Below are 15,485 nucleotides of genomic sequence, written 5' to 3'. Positions count from 1 at the left end.
CTAGCCACTGAGGGACCCTGGACACAATATGACTCTCTCGCCTTCTCTGTAAGACAGAGCCCTCACAGGTGACCACCTTTCCTCTGGTGAGGAAGGTGCCCAAATTTCTGGAGCCCGAAACACGGTCTGTCCAAGAAGTTAGGTTGCTTCTCTCTGTCCAAAAGCTGTGCAGCTTCTGCGGTCCACCCTCTTACTAGGGCAGACAGGTGTGTGTGTGTTTTTCTGTGTATGTGTGCATTCATCACCTACTACACATATGTGTATGTGTGAAACACACATACGTATGCCTCTACATATAATGTGCTGAGGCGATTTAACAGTCTTTGAATATATATATTTTCAACCTGATCATGTGGTATTGAATAACCACTTGATGCTCTTCTCTGAGGAAGACTATTCCTCCATTCCCAGCTTTCATTAGGTGTCTGTTTTTTTCTTTTTTGTGGAGGGCTGAGGCCTCCTAGACTCATCTCCATTCTCTTTGGAGTGCATGTTGATGCTTGTGTTGTCCTCTTACTTCTGCTGTTTGGGGTACCATGTTGATGGGAGTTTCTTGATACAGCCTCTGATATTACTATAAGATGCTCTCCCCCAGCAAACTCCCTGTCTCTTACTTTCTTCCACCCCCTTTTCCATTTGAAAATATTTCCTTACATGTGGGAGTGTCTAAGTTGCTTTTCTTGTTAAATTTTTATCACATCAACTAGAGTAATGGCTTTACTCCAGGTGCCTCGAAAGCAAAGGAGTGTCCAATCTTTGCTGAATAGGTAGTCAGATTTCCCCACTCCCAGTACCTTGATTATTCCAGGAATAGTAGTGTGAAAGAGTACTCACAATGTAAGTGTCTAGAACTCATTAATATTAATAGCTCTTTCAGAGTTTAGCAATGCCTTATGCATGTTTAACACCTGCTCTACATCAATGGAGAGGTGGATTCTTCTAATTCACCTCAGGATTAAATAACCCTCGTTTATTAACTCGAGAANGTGAAAAGTAATTTGCATGTATTAGGTGTTCCTAATGCATGCTGCTAGCTATTTTTAACCATTTGATTTAGTTTCCAAAGTTATCATAATTTAGCAGATTGTGATGAATGGTCTTAACTGTNCATTTAAAGTCACCCTTTTTTCATGTCACCATAAATCTGGGTATCAGAATGTAAAGAAGGGTTAAAATTTGTTAATGTTTCTATAATATACTGATTACTAAGGAAAAAGAACCCAAAGAGCTTCACGAGCATTGCCGTATAGCAATACTATATTTATTTATTTATTTCATTCTTTATTTATAGTACCAATAAGTCTTTATTTTCCCAGGGTAGAGAAGGGAAGGAAATGTCAGCATGTGTCACAATATGATTATTAGATAGGAATACAAGGACCCAGGTACAGTAAAAATTCAACCAGGAACTAAAACACCCCAGGCAGGGGTGGGGGTCACCCAAGCCCCCGCCCCCAAGCCCCAGGGGGTGGTTTAGTCTCCTGCAGTTCAGTAAAGGAATTGGGAAAGGACAGACAAGTACACCCTTTCTCACCCTCCCCATAAATTCAAGATTTCTCACAAAGCTTTTGTTTCTAGCTGTAAACCTGGAGATACATTGGTCCCTCTCCTAGTAACAATCTTGTGGCCTCTTTGACATAAGTTTCTTGCACCAGCAATTAAGTTCCTGAGTAATTTGACTGTACATTCATAGTCCCATTTCTGGTCTCCGGATTCCACTTTCTACATGGAAGGCCCCACAACTGTTTCTCTCTTCCTAAGGGTGACAGATTACATTGGTTTGATCCATCCAAAGGCAAATCACACCATGAAATAAATCATCTTGCCAGGGAGAAGAGGCACCTGTAATCCCTGCACGGGGAAGTCGAAGGCAGGAAGATAGCCAGGAACCTGAGGGTATCTATCTCCAGCTACAGAGTGAGATGCTGTCTCAAAACCAACAACCAAACTCTTCACTGAGTTAGGGACAAAGGAGGAATGAGGCTCCTGGCTTCTTCAGAATGTTCACATGGTTCATTCAAGAGTTGTAGAGATGCTCAAAGTTAGAAATGAGCCTAAGTTTTCTTATGAGGGAGAAGAGGGGCTGTCTTAAGGTCACTGTGGTCCAGAATGGGAGAGGCGTGAGGAGCACAGAAGGGAAAGCCATTGTCCCAGAGGCTTACTTTGAGAAGAGGACCCCACATTTAGGTTTCAGATGGTATTGTCTGGTGCAGAGATTGCTCATGTACCTGAGAAAACAGCGCAGGAATGAGGGCCTTAAGATTAAAATATACAAAAATACAAACCCATTATTTATATTAAGAAGTAGAAAAAAATAAAAAAAACGCACAAGATAAGTCATTCGCACATAGTAGTGTAGTTGGCATCCTGGGGAAAGTGGGACCCAACGTGCAGTTACCTAAGGGAGCAAATAAATTAAAATCCCTTTGGCCCAGAAAGGGCTCGGAGTGAGGCGTGGGCAGCAGGTCTGCAGTTGTCCCTCCAACCACCCTCTTTGACTGTCATCACAACCGGTTGCTAGAGACAGTTCCCAGCACAGCACCTCAGGACAGGGTTATGAATAACCTCAGTGTGAAAATAACCTAGCCCTGCTCCTGAGAGTCCCTTCCCCAGATCATAGTACCTGGAGGTGTTAGGTTCATTAATCTTGGTTTGACTTCCTTTCTGGCAAGGGAAATATCACATGGCCTTCTACAGAAGAACTTCCCTAGCTCAGCCACTTGGCAAAGCCTCAGATGAGGCCTGCAGGTTCTAGGATTGTCCCCCTCCCCCCAACAAATCCTTCACTTTCTTTCAGATAGAGTGTGGTAGGAGTTCCTTTGCCTCACCCTTTCCCTCCCTCCAAGGAAAGACAGGGTGACACTGGGAACCCTGGCCTGAGACACAGCAGTGCAAGCTACCCAGGCAACATACCCTTTACTCCCACTTTCTCAACTCTGCAGATTGATGCCTCTTTCATGAATTTCCCCATTAGCAAAGAACAACTCTGATTCCTGGGCCTCAATACTGGGCTTCTGGGAGCAGGGCAGGGCTGTGGATCTCTTCTTCCTCCTCCTGGAAGTAGGCAGGCTTTCACTGACAACTGGGGCCCTGCTGGGCCTTCAGTGGACATGAGGCCACCATATGGTTGATGCTTTGGCAAAAGTGGCACTTCTTGGGCTGGGGTGGCAGCTTGCATTCCTTGGCATGATGGTGTAGCCCACTGCAGTTGTAGCACCTGTCTCCTTTGGATCTTTGCTTCTGCATGTTCTTCCCCTTTGGCTGCTGCTCACTCCCAATATAGAACACACCACCGGGGACAGTGACAGGGATGGAATCCAGACCCTTGGCAGACTTCTTAAAGGTGAACTCCACCACCTGGCCCTCCTTGAGGCATTGGAACCCTTCCATGTGCAGTTTACTCTGGTGCACAAAGAAGTCCACGTGGGGGGGGGTCGAGCGCGTTCCTGGAGCAGGCGGTCATAGACAGGGAGCCGAACCCCCTGCACAGGTTGAACCACTTACAGATGCAGGCCCTGTGCAGCAGCTGTGGCTACTCTGCCGCACGGACAGTGTCAGCCAGCGCCTCCTCTGGCTCCTTCTCCGCTTTCTTGTCTCAGCCACTTGCAAACTTCTGGTTGGACACAAAGCCCATGGTCTTCGCCTGAGCCCGTGGCCCCGGGCCCCAGGTCGAGCGGCTGCTGGCCCCAGAGAAGTCTGGAAGCAAAGCAGCAATACTATATTTATAGGTTGTGATTTCTCTCCGAATTTTGGTTTGCTAGAAGGTTCAGGTATTGTTTCCCATTGTGTGATAAATTATTTGGACTGCATGCCAGCTACAAAAATGATCCTGAGCACTTAGTGATCTGTTCTTTGCCAGCTGACCCTGAAGCTTGGCCAGTAGATGGCAGTAGAGCAGCATGAAAGGAAAGCATGGGCTTTTCTGGTCTTGTAGGCTCCTTGCCAGGTACCTGCAAAATGAGTTTCCAGCATCTGCTCCCATAGCACCAGAAGCAACTGCAGCACCCAGAGTCTGAGGTACAAAGCAACTCCAACAAACAGCAGCTTCACTGTGGAGTGGCTTGATGTGAACAGGTTGTGGTAGGACTCTACCATAGCGGACATCCTCCATTGAGGTCCTTTTTATCCTCTTCTTAGCAAGGCTAAATGAGTAAATAAATAAATAAATAAATAAATAAATAAATAAATAAATAAATAAAATCACAGCTCCTTTCTTCTAGACTAACTGTAACATGTAATCTTTTTTGTCAAGGTGGATGGACTTTGGGTCATCTAACAGACAAGCTTTTGGGAATGACTTCAAAGGCATTTGCAGAGAGGTTTAATTACAGAAGGTGACGCTATAATCCTAGACTGTAGCCATAAACTAAATACAAGGGGAGGGGGAGGGAGAGAAAAAGCCAGGTGAGCACAGCATTCCTGCTTCTCAATGTCTTGATTGGCTAAAACCAGAACCAGCAGCCTCACATCCTACTTCAACAGAGATGCTATATTGAAGTGGAAACTTAGGGATTCTTTGGAAAGTCATTGTGTAGGCAGATGCTTTTTTGGAGGGGTAAATACATGAATCCTTTCCTGGATCAGATATTCGTTAAAAGATGGCTTGCTAAAGCAGACACATGAAGGAACATTATCCTGAAGCAGACACAGCTGAAAGGGTGTTTTGCTAGAGTAAACATGTGGAAGGACTCATGATGAAGGATTCTTCATTTATTACATGCATGTATTGATTAATCTTATGTGTGTTATAGAGCTCCTTTCATCAGTCAGGAGTTATAGCGAAATGCACCCAAAACTCCTGGTCCTGTCCTGGCAGCTTCTTCTTATATCCTTGGACTCCCAGTGATTGGCAGAGTGATGTCAGCTGATACAGAGTCATGTGCTGAGGGAAGACACCTGATGGTTGGCAGAGTATACGTAGTAGTCATCGGACTGTGAGAGGGACTTGCCTGTAGAACAAGCTTTGCAACGCTTCTTGATCTGCAATTTGTTGAGAAAGGTACCGTTGAGAACTTCTAGTGTTCCTGGTTGTCCTAATCTCTCCTGCTGACTCAAGTCAGTTTGTCTGAGTCCTGGCTGTTTCGACAAGGTTGTGCCACCCTTGCTGATTCCTGTTCTGTGTCCAGACTACTGAACTGAACGGCTGGTAGATTGCTGAAATATTTGCTAGTTTTTGCGAGCTGGTGTTGCTGACTTGTGAACTGAGCTGCTTATCTACAATGTAGGTGGGATCTGCTCTAAAGAACAATTTCTAAACAGGACCACTTTGCCTGAATCCTAAAAACCTTTCTCTACTACCTCTGGTGAGTAGTGGGGTAGAAAGGAGGTTAAAGTATATAAGAAACATTATTAAATGTCAGGTTGAGAAAAATTTATGCCTACATCATATCATCTTGTTTCCCCTCCCATGACAGACTGTACTTTCCAACTGTGAACCAAAATAAGCCTGTTATTTTAGGTTGTTCTTGTCATATATGTTGTTGTATCAACAAGTAACATAACCAATTTTTCTGAAAGCAACTATTTTTCTGATCTCCAATTTCCAGTGTCCAGATAAATTAGATCAGAATTCACTATTAATCTCCCAAGGCGCATTTTTTACTCAAGTCTTATTGGAGATTAGTTGTAGATCTGTACATTAGTATCTATGATGACATAGGATTGTTTGGGAATTTCTCTGATTGTTATGAGAAATGTAGAAGAGCAGTAAGTGCTCTTATTCACTGAGGTATCTCCATAGCTCTAATCATTTTGTTTTGCTTAACTGAGACAAGTGCAGAGGAGCCTGATAGCACATCTACTTCATGTACCCTGTAGATTAAATTCAGGGCTTTCTGTGTGTTGAAAAAACAATGACACTAACTGAACTACATTCCAGTCACCTCCTGCTCTTCTGCCTGTATTTTAAATGTATATGATTTCTGTACAGCAACTCTTTCTCTCATTCTGTAGTTCATAATATGAATTAAATACCTGTCTTCTGTGTGACCCCAGTATAAGCCAGATCAATCCTCAGTAAATGCCTGACACCTTTTAAATTTTTGTTTTTACTTTACAAGTATTTTGCAAGTTTATTTTGCTTGCATGTTTGCCAGTGTACCACATGCATGCAGTACCACTGGAGACCAGAAGGTGGTAACAGACATCCTGGAAATGGAGTTATAGACCTTTGAGGTAAACTAAGATACCTACTGAGATGTTGATTTATTTAATAGATTATGTAAAACACTGAGTGATACTGAGTTCTAAGATTAAACTCACTTGCCACCTGGAATTGAATGACCAGGAGAAGTAGCTGAAACAGTACCTCATTGCTGTTAACAACCTGCTGACTCTCAAATTGTAACAGTGCTTGTTAGCTCCACCTTGTGGCCTTAGAGTACAAAATGAAAATGCAAACCAGAAACAGGCCTTTTTAGGAGGTTTTTTGGTTTTCCATCCACTGGTGCCCATACCTCTCTTGAGCTCTGGATTTGGTTTGCTTGTCAAGAGATACCCACTGGGCTGTGTGTCACAGTGTAGGTGTTGGGAATTAGACCACAATTCTCTGGAAGGTCAGCCAGTGCTCTTCAGCTGAGCCAGCTCTCGCGCCTCCCCTGCCTCCCAATAATTTTTAACCCTTCACACCGTGACTGTGAACTCTTACCTTCACATCACTAGAATAGCTATTTTGTTTTTAAAACAGGCCACCTTTCCAAGTTCATTTCTCAGATAAATTTTAAGAAAGTAGAATTGCATCATCCCTGCTTGCCTCCCTCTATCCCTTCTCAGTTACACCCCTTCCAACCCCTTCCAAGTTCTTGCTCGTAATCACTTCTTTTTCTTTCATCTTCTATGTTACCTATGTCTGTATATGTAACAATGTATGTGTGCCTGTGTTTCCACACACAGGTATATGAATGCAACGTGCTGAGTCTGTTTTTGTTGTTTGTGTGTCTATGGTTTCACGGCTTACCACTCTCCTCTGGCCATCCAATAAGAGGTTCATCCCTGGAGAGGCTAATTCTAGCTCAGGAGTCATCAGTTGCCTGCAATTCTTCATCTGGGGATGGAGCCCCACAGAAGTTCTCTCTTTCACATCACCATGTTTTGCTGCTGTTGCTCCTGTCTTGTTTATGCAGTTATTTCTAGGAAAGAGTGTTCCACACCAGACCTCCTGGTGTTCTGCTTTTATTATCTTTCCATTTCCTCTGTCCAGAAGCATAGATGTAAGAGCTCTAATGTTGATATATCAGTGAGGACTAGCCTCCCAATGATCTGTTGATCTCTTCTGCTTTGTGTGCAGTCATGATTCTGTGTGTTGGTGTCAGATTGATTCTTTGATGAGGTGTGGTAACCATGTTTAGCTAAAAGAAATGAGTCTCACACAAAGAGTGCAACTATTTTTGGTGACAGAGGGCACTGTGTCTTTTACATAGTAACACTGATACTTTTATCTAAGAATAAGTTTAACTTTAATTTTAGACTTATCAATTTGTTTGTTCCAGCCTTTCACTTGGAAGGCTCCATGATCTTTCTCTGTGGAAGTTAGGCCCCAATTCTTCCTCCCAGCACCTAGGCCCTCAGAAATAAAACTCAGAATCAAAATAAATTTACATACACCTTGGCCATATACCTAGGCTCTTCTCAGACTATATTAAAACTTAGAGTAACCTATTTATTTTTATCTATATTCTGCCATATGGCTTTTTATATTATACTTACTGACATACACAAAAGGAGACCTATACACAATACAAACATACACACACACACACACACACACACACACACACACACACACACACACACACACTAAAGTGCATAAAGGTAGCTCAGTTGTTAGGACCACTTGATACTTGTTTATTTGGTAAGAGCACTTGTTGTCATTCCAGGGAGCATGTGTTTGTATTCTATTGTCTCCATGATAGTACCCAACTGTCTGTAACACCAGTTCCAGGGGACTTGAGGCCCTCCTCTGTCACTCATTGGCACTAGGTATACACGTGTTACAGAGACAAACAATTATGCAGATAACACAACCACAAAAACAATACAATTCACTGTGTGAATCTTCAGATAGTGAAGGGGAAATTTTGTAAGTGAGAGACAAAACAAAAGAGCAGCACAGTGAGAGCCAAGCAACCTGTCAAACATTGTTTCAGAGAGTCCTTCTGGTCAGCAGGAAGAGTGGCAGACCCAATTTGATGTAGGGAAGACAGCTCCATGCTGCATGTGTAAGGACTTCTGTTTAGAAACGGTGGGGGAATTTTGATCCAGCACCATTGCTGCTGTGGCAAGGGATCCTATCCAAAGATACAAGCCAGGTTAAATGCAGATACACCCTTTGTACATACTTTTTCTCTGTAAATCTTGAGGGATATAGAATAGAACTTCCAAGTTCCTGTCTGCCTNCCAACTCTCCTGCAGTGCTGGAGCTCCCAAATTCCTTTCACTGTCATGGAGACCCATACAACACCCATCCTCCCCACAGTCAGCTGCCACAACACCCATCAACCCAGTAGAAACAACCTATAGAAGTTTATAATTTNAAAGTCAGATTTATATATCAATAAATTCTCTATTAATCCACAAGATACCCACACAATATTCTCAGAGGTAATTGATAATGATACAAACTGCCCAGCTAGATTGTACACATGATTCCAATTATTCTATCCCTTTTTTTTTCTTTTTCCACAGAGGGTTTCTTTGTGTACCCTGGCTGTCCAGGAACTCATTTTGTACATCAGGCTTGCCTTGAACTCCGAATTCTGCCTGCCTCTGTCTCCCAAGTGCTGGGATTTGATGTGTGTGCCACTACCACCCAGACACTCTATCCTTATATCAGATTTATAACTACATGTGGCTCTTTAAAACCATGCAGGATCAGCATTTCCTTTTTGTTTGTCCACTTTCATTATGGATTCTTCATCTCCTTTGAGTTGCTCTCTGTCCATGCAACTCTTTCTGCTACCTCCATTTTTCTTGTTCAATCACAGCCCTCCTGCTGCACTAATATTTTAATGGAATTGGACAGGGAAAATCCTGCCATACCTAACAATGAAGTAATGGTTTATAGAAATATGTAACCATGTTTGAAAGCAATATCTAATTGAGGGACAGAGAAGATGATTAGTTAGAAAAAGATCTGATAGAACAAGTCACAAATAGGATATACCCAACTCTCATGAGAACTTTGGCAAGAAAGAAAGTATGGTGTGGTATGTGGTGTGTGTATTGCAGTTTTACCAGAACAATTTTACCAAGTTCGATTATAGAGAGAACATACAGCACACAAGTGAAGATAGAACTACCCTGAGAATGAGATGGATCCAGAAGATTAGAAAAAAAAATCACCAGCCGGGCATGGTGGTGCACACTTTTAATTCCAGCATTGGGGAGGCAGAGGCAGGTGGATTTCTGAGTTCAAGGCCAGCCTGGTCTACAGAGTGAGTTCCAGGACAGCCAGGGTTATACAGAGAAACCCCATCTCCAAAAACAAAACAAAACAAAAAATCGCCAAAGTTATTATGAGGCTAACAAACAATTCAGTCAAAAGTTGAGAAAAGCCAGATTTAACCAGTAAGCAGGGAAGACTAGATTGTATGGAGACTGGAATCTTTCAGGCCTAGGGTTAGGAAAGAGGACATGCTCCGGGCTCAGACCAAGCCATGTATTCCCCTAACTTGGGTCCAGCTGTCATCCTATCTTATCATCTGAGGAAATAAAAGTGTCATTTACAAGAAACCTCTAATAAGTGAAGATGAGATCCTTGACATGGAAAGAAAAAAATTAATGACAACAAATATGAATCAAGGTTAATTTATTTGGAAGAGAAATTAACCAATTTAGGTATGAGATTTAAGAGAAAAAACTGGCACCTAGAAAAAGACAGAGAAGACCAAAATAATGGATTTCAACTTCTCAAGACAGAGTTACTATTTTATTCATTATGCTTTGAACTGGTTTACTCATTAAATAAACCATGAGAAGAATTCTCTCTCTCTCTCTCTCTCTCTCTCTCTCTCTCTCTCTCTCTCTCNAATGACCAAAATCCTAATGTTGAAGTAGGAAGAATAAATTTACAACTCACTGAAAACTAAAGTCAGGCTCTGATGGAGGTTTCCCAGGCCTGCCTCTCCTGGATCAGGTGAGATGAGTAGAGAAGACACAGGTCAGTGTGCAGGGGAGTCATGCTCAGGTCTAGGCTGAAGTCACTTCCTTATGTTGTCTTTATAGGAGACAGAGACCTGGATACAGATGCTAGCCATTAAAAAAAAAGTCACACAAGGCAGGTATCTCACACTATAGAAGTAAATAATGAAGCACAAATTCTGATTGGTGATTGTTCAACCATCATACCAATCAGACATGCATGCTAACAACAGTTTCAGTCTAGCAAGTCACACAGGTCAGGAATATGTTCTCTGAGCAATTCCTATATTATGGGAGAGATGCATCAGATCTCTGGACACTGTCCATGCCTATGGCAGTACAGCATAAGACCTGTTAAGGGTCCACAGCAATTGGGCCCAGAGAGAAAAGGTGTGCATACCCACAATGGGTACTTGTCTTCCCCATTGCATGGGTTTTAGGAACCAACTCAGACTTAATTAGTAGCAGTTGAAGTATAGGTGCCTATTTTCCACCTGTGGGAAAAACACAGCCAGTGAGAGACTGTAGAAGCAGAAAAGTTGTGGGAGTAGAAGAATCTTCTGGTCAAACCCCAGGGAAGTTTTATGAACTATTACTGCAGCTCAGAGACAAGAGAAACACAATGGAAGAGAGTAAGTAAAGGGGACTAATGGGCCTTCTGTAGCTGTGTTCTCAGCAGGGCCCTTCTTTTTGAAATCTCTCTGTCTGTGGGGAATCAGAATCAGGTCTCCATGCCCTCTATCAAGAGGGCAGTGGATCAATATATATTTCCTTTATTCTTTATGGTAGAGCTAATGTCAGCACAAAAGTCCCAGTGCCTGAGTGGATGCATCTTTCCTCTGATGAGGCAGGAAACATTTATAGCTTGGTTTGCAGATCTGTAGAGAGATAAGTATTCAGATACTGTCCCTTTCTTACCTTAATTACTTCCATACCAGAAAAATCACCACAGTTCCTGACACCAAAGCTCCAAGAATCAGGCTCATGAGAAGTGCTATGATGGGGATGGTTTGTGGAGGCTCTGAGGATGGAAAGAAGGGAGAGTGAAGAGTCTGACCCTAGCTCTAAACCCTTATCCTGCTCTTGTTTTCAAAGAGCTCACATTTTTCCTGACAGCAGAGTGTTTGCTCACACCCACTCCTTACCCCATTTCAGAGTGAGAGGCTCAGGTAACCCTTCATCGTGCACATGGCATGTGTATCTTAGCTCTTCTCCAGAAGGAACCACCACAGCTACCCACTTTTGGAAGGTTCCATCCCCTGAAGGCCTGGTGTCTGGCAGCTCTATGTCCTGGGTGTGGTTTTTCCCATCCCTCTTCCAGGTCATGGTGATGTCAGCTGGGTAGAATACCAGGGCCCAGTACCTCAGGGCAACATTCCCTTCAGGTCTTACATGGTGCTTCACATGTGTTAGGGGGGCATCTGAGGTGAAAAATTGGAAAATTCAGGTATTTTTCACTCCTCCTGGGGATTGAGCAATGTTTTGGCACCATCCCTTTAAAGGGTGGGAGACTTGGATGAGGGAGGAGGCCGAGTCTTCACAGAAGCCTAAACTCAGGATCTGGATAATCTATTCATCAGAATATTTTACAATAACCATGAGTCAACACAGACTAGGATACTGTGGGTCTCCATCTTGACAAATAGACTTCTGCTTCTGACTGTGGAGTGGTCTCGTGACTCAGCAACCCTGGAGCCAGACATTCAATGCCATTGTGCAAGGACACTGATCTGGCCTGAGAGAGGCCATGATGCACAGTGCAGATGGAAGGGAACTGCTGTTTTATGGCCACACTGAACTGTCCTGGGAGAAGGGAGAATCCTCTGAAGAGTCCCTCTCTCATGTTGAGTCAGGACACTGAGGAGCTCTCTTTCCCATTTGATGCAAGACAGTGTAAGCATTCCAGCTGATCCCTGCTGAAGAGGAGGCCTCAGGGAGTCAGTAACTACAATGTCAGAAAGCAGAAGAGGTTTGTAAGGGTGTCTCTTACCAGAGTGCATCAAGGTCTCCTTTCCAAGGTCCAGGCATCTAAGAAGGCTTTCCACACACTCCCCTTGCAGGTAAGTCCTCCAACTTTCAGTCAAGCCTCCTTGCTCCTGGTATGTCTTGAATTTTTCACCTACTTTTCCCTCTCCAGTCCAAGAATTCAGGTACTCATTCAGGATTAAGGAATCATAGCCATAGTTGGTGAGCCGGTAGCGACTGCCAAGGAAGCTCCCATCATTTGCCACATTGAAACCATATACTTCATGCAGGGTGTGATAGTCTGCCCCACACCCATTCAGCCTCTGGTCACTAGGAGTCTTCTCTCCCATCCCGGGATTTTGTCCCCAACTAAATCCCTACCCAGTTAACAGCCTGTAGTTCTCTGGGGTCTAAAATCACCAGGTCCCTATGATTATGGCTCTATCTCTGACTTGGGGACCTAGAGTGGATCTTATTGGGCCAGACCATGAGGGCACTGAGAAGTTACAACCTCAGTCCTGAGATCATTTACCATTCTTGTTGTTAGTCATCAGGTACTGAAGAATTAGTCTTCTTGACCATGCCAAGCCAAGAGCGTTTGCTGTCTCTTTCTCCCAATATTCAGGTGTTTCCTGTTCCATCTAAGCAGTCTGAGGTTGCATCCTTGCATTTGGTTGTTTGCTGTTGAATCCCAGAAACTGTGTGGAGTCTACATATTCGACCTGTATAAACCGGGGCTCCAACATGCCAGGCTCCGAAATTACAGTGTTGAAAGTCAGCAGCCAGTGTGAGCCTGTGGGTGGTACACATTGAGACCCTCACTCATCAGCCTGGATCCAGAGCAGGTTGCTAGGGTGCAGAGAAGGGGTGATGTTGTGTCTGTGGACCTGAGATTTAGGAGAGGGTCAGGGGTGATTCAGCTAGGGGATCAGGAAGGGTCTGGATATTCAAGGAGGAAAGTGGATAGATGTGGATTTTAAATGCTGTGTCTTGCTCCCTAAAATGCCAGTTCCCTCCACGCCTCTCACCCACCTGCACAATACAGGGTCAGGTCTATAGCCACCAATAGGAGGAGGAGGCTGCAGGGTCCAGGCTTCTCCATCCTTCCTGTTGAGTCTCAATCAGGCCCTGTATCTCTTCACTTTATAACCTGATGTGGCTGTTGCTGATTGGCTTTCATAGATTTCCCAAAGGTAGTGATGTAAATCTGATGGGGTGGGTCTTGTAGAGATCAATTCCTGGGTGTGGGGGATTTCTAGGGTATTGCTTCCCCACCTTGCACAAGTTCTATAGCTTTTTATTCTGGCATCAGCGTCTAAGCACCGGTCTGTCCTCTGGTCCAAGTTACATATCATTGATTCCTAGCCCAGAGGACAGTAAGTTAGCAATTTTCAAACGTTTCAATGTTAGAATCTCTGTAAATGCTTAGACATTGTGTAGTCTTCTCCAGTGACTGTACTTGGGTCATGTATAATCATTCCATATCTATCATGGTGGGAACTAGATGTTTTGAGAGTTTTGATTCCATTCAGATATTGATAACTAATTGCATGTAAGCTGAATAAAAGAGAAAGAAATGTTTCCAAAATGAAATGAAGATGTCAGCAGAGCCTTTTAGATATTTACCGTTTCTGGGTGTCCTTATTTTCATCTTCCCTCCCATAGATCATAGAATTTTGTGTCTTCATTTTAGCTGTCTTTAAAAAATATTTGAAACACAGAAAAATTCAGCTTCACAGATATATTTTAGGAGAAACAAATTTTTTGTGGGAAGTGACAGCCAAAATGGTGCCCTGGCTCATTGAAAAGCCCCATGATTCCCTGCTTGTTTACCAAAAACCTGATTATGTGCACCTGAAGGATCACGAACTGGCCACCTGACGAATAGCGTCATACATACAACATGATATTGAGTCACTGGCCTATCAACGCACACCCTGTCTGTGTGCGTGGCTCGTGTACAAAGCTTGCTGAATGCTGATTGGATGAGAGATGAGTGCAGAGGGTGGAAGGGGATAAGTTGGATGATCCCACATAATTAATCGTATAGGGAATAGTGCTGAAAGCTGCTGTAGAGAGAACAATGGAAGCTGCAGAGCAAGCTGAGAAAGCTGCTCAAACCCTGCCTTGGCGTATGTGTCTTCTCTGCCACACCTCTGCAGGATGGAGTGTGGGGGTTCCGCGAAATTTTTTTCCAATTTTTTATTAGATATTTTCTTCACTTACATTTCAAATGCTATCCCGAATGTTCCCTATACCCTACCCCCACCCGGCTCCCCTATCCACCCACTCCCACTTCTTTGCCCTGGTGTTCTCCTGTACTGGGGCATATAAAGTTNGTAAGACCAAGGGGCCTCTCTTCCCAATGATGGCCAACTAGGACATTTTCTGCTACATATGCAGCTAGAGTCTGAAGCTCTGGTGATACTGGTTGATTCATATTGCTGTTCCACCTACTTGGTTGCAGACCCATTCAGCTTCTTCAGTACTTTCTCTAGCTCCTCTATTGGGGGCCCTGTGTCCCATCCAATAGATGACTGTGAGTATCCACTTCTGTATTTGCCAGGCAATGGCATGGCCTCACAAGACACAGCTATTTCAAGATCATTTCAACAAAATCTTGCTGGTGTATGCAATACTTTCTGCGTTTGGTGTCTGAATATGGGATGGATCCCCCGGCGGGGGGCAGTGTCTGGATGGTGCATTCTTTCACCTCACCTCCAAACTTTCTGTAACTCCTTCCTTGGTTATTTTGTTCCCTATTCTAAGGAGGAAATGAAGTTTGTAAATGCTGGCCTTCCTTCTTGATTTTCTTGTGTTTTGCAAATTGTACCTTGGGAATTCTAGATTTCTGGGCTTATATCCACTTATCAGTGAGTGCATATCAAGTGACTTCTTTTGTGATTGGGTTATCTCACTCAGGACAATATCCTCCAGGTACATCCATTTGCCTAAGAATTTCATAAATTCATTGCTTTTAATAGCTGAGTCCTACTCCACTGTGTAAATGTACCACATTTTCTGTATCCATTCCTCTGTTGAGGGATATCTGTGTCCTTTCCAGCTTCTGGCTATTATTACTAAAAAATAAGGCTGCTATGAACATAGTGGAGTATGTGTCCTTATTACCAGTTGGAATATCTTCTGGGTACATGCCCAGGAGAGGTATTGTTGGATCTTCCATTAGTACTATGTCCCATTTTATGAGAAACCGCCAGACTTATTTGGAGAGAGGTTGTACAAAATTGCAATCACACAAGCAATGGAATGTGTTCCTCCTTCTCCACATCCTTGCCAGCATCTGCTGTCACTTGAATTTTTGATTTTAGGCATTCTGATTGGTATGAGGTGGAATCTCAGGGTTGTTTTGATTTGCATTTACC

At 43.4% G+C, this 15,485-nt stretch overlaps 2 pseudogenes; both read right to left on the bottom strand.

Annotated features, from left to right (window-relative positions):
• Window positions 1-3,000: 3,000 nt before the first annotated feature.
• Window positions 3,001-3,634, bottom strand: LOC110315219 (annotated as a pseudogene).
• A 7,426-nt stretch (window positions 3,635-11,060) lies between these two features.
• Window positions 11,061-13,204, bottom strand: LOC110315220 (annotated as a pseudogene).
• Window positions 13,205-15,485: the final 2,281 nt, after the last annotated feature.

The sequence above is a fragment of the Mus pahari genome, unplaced genomic scaffold, assembly GCF_900095145.1.
Source record: "Mus pahari unplaced genomic scaffold, PAHARI_EIJ_v1.1 scaffold_9800_1, whole genome shotgun sequence".
Classification (NCBI taxonomy): domain Eukaryota; kingdom Metazoa; phylum Chordata; class Mammalia; order Rodentia; family Muridae; genus Mus; species Mus pahari.
This window is presented reverse-complemented; position numbering and strand designations above follow the sequence as displayed.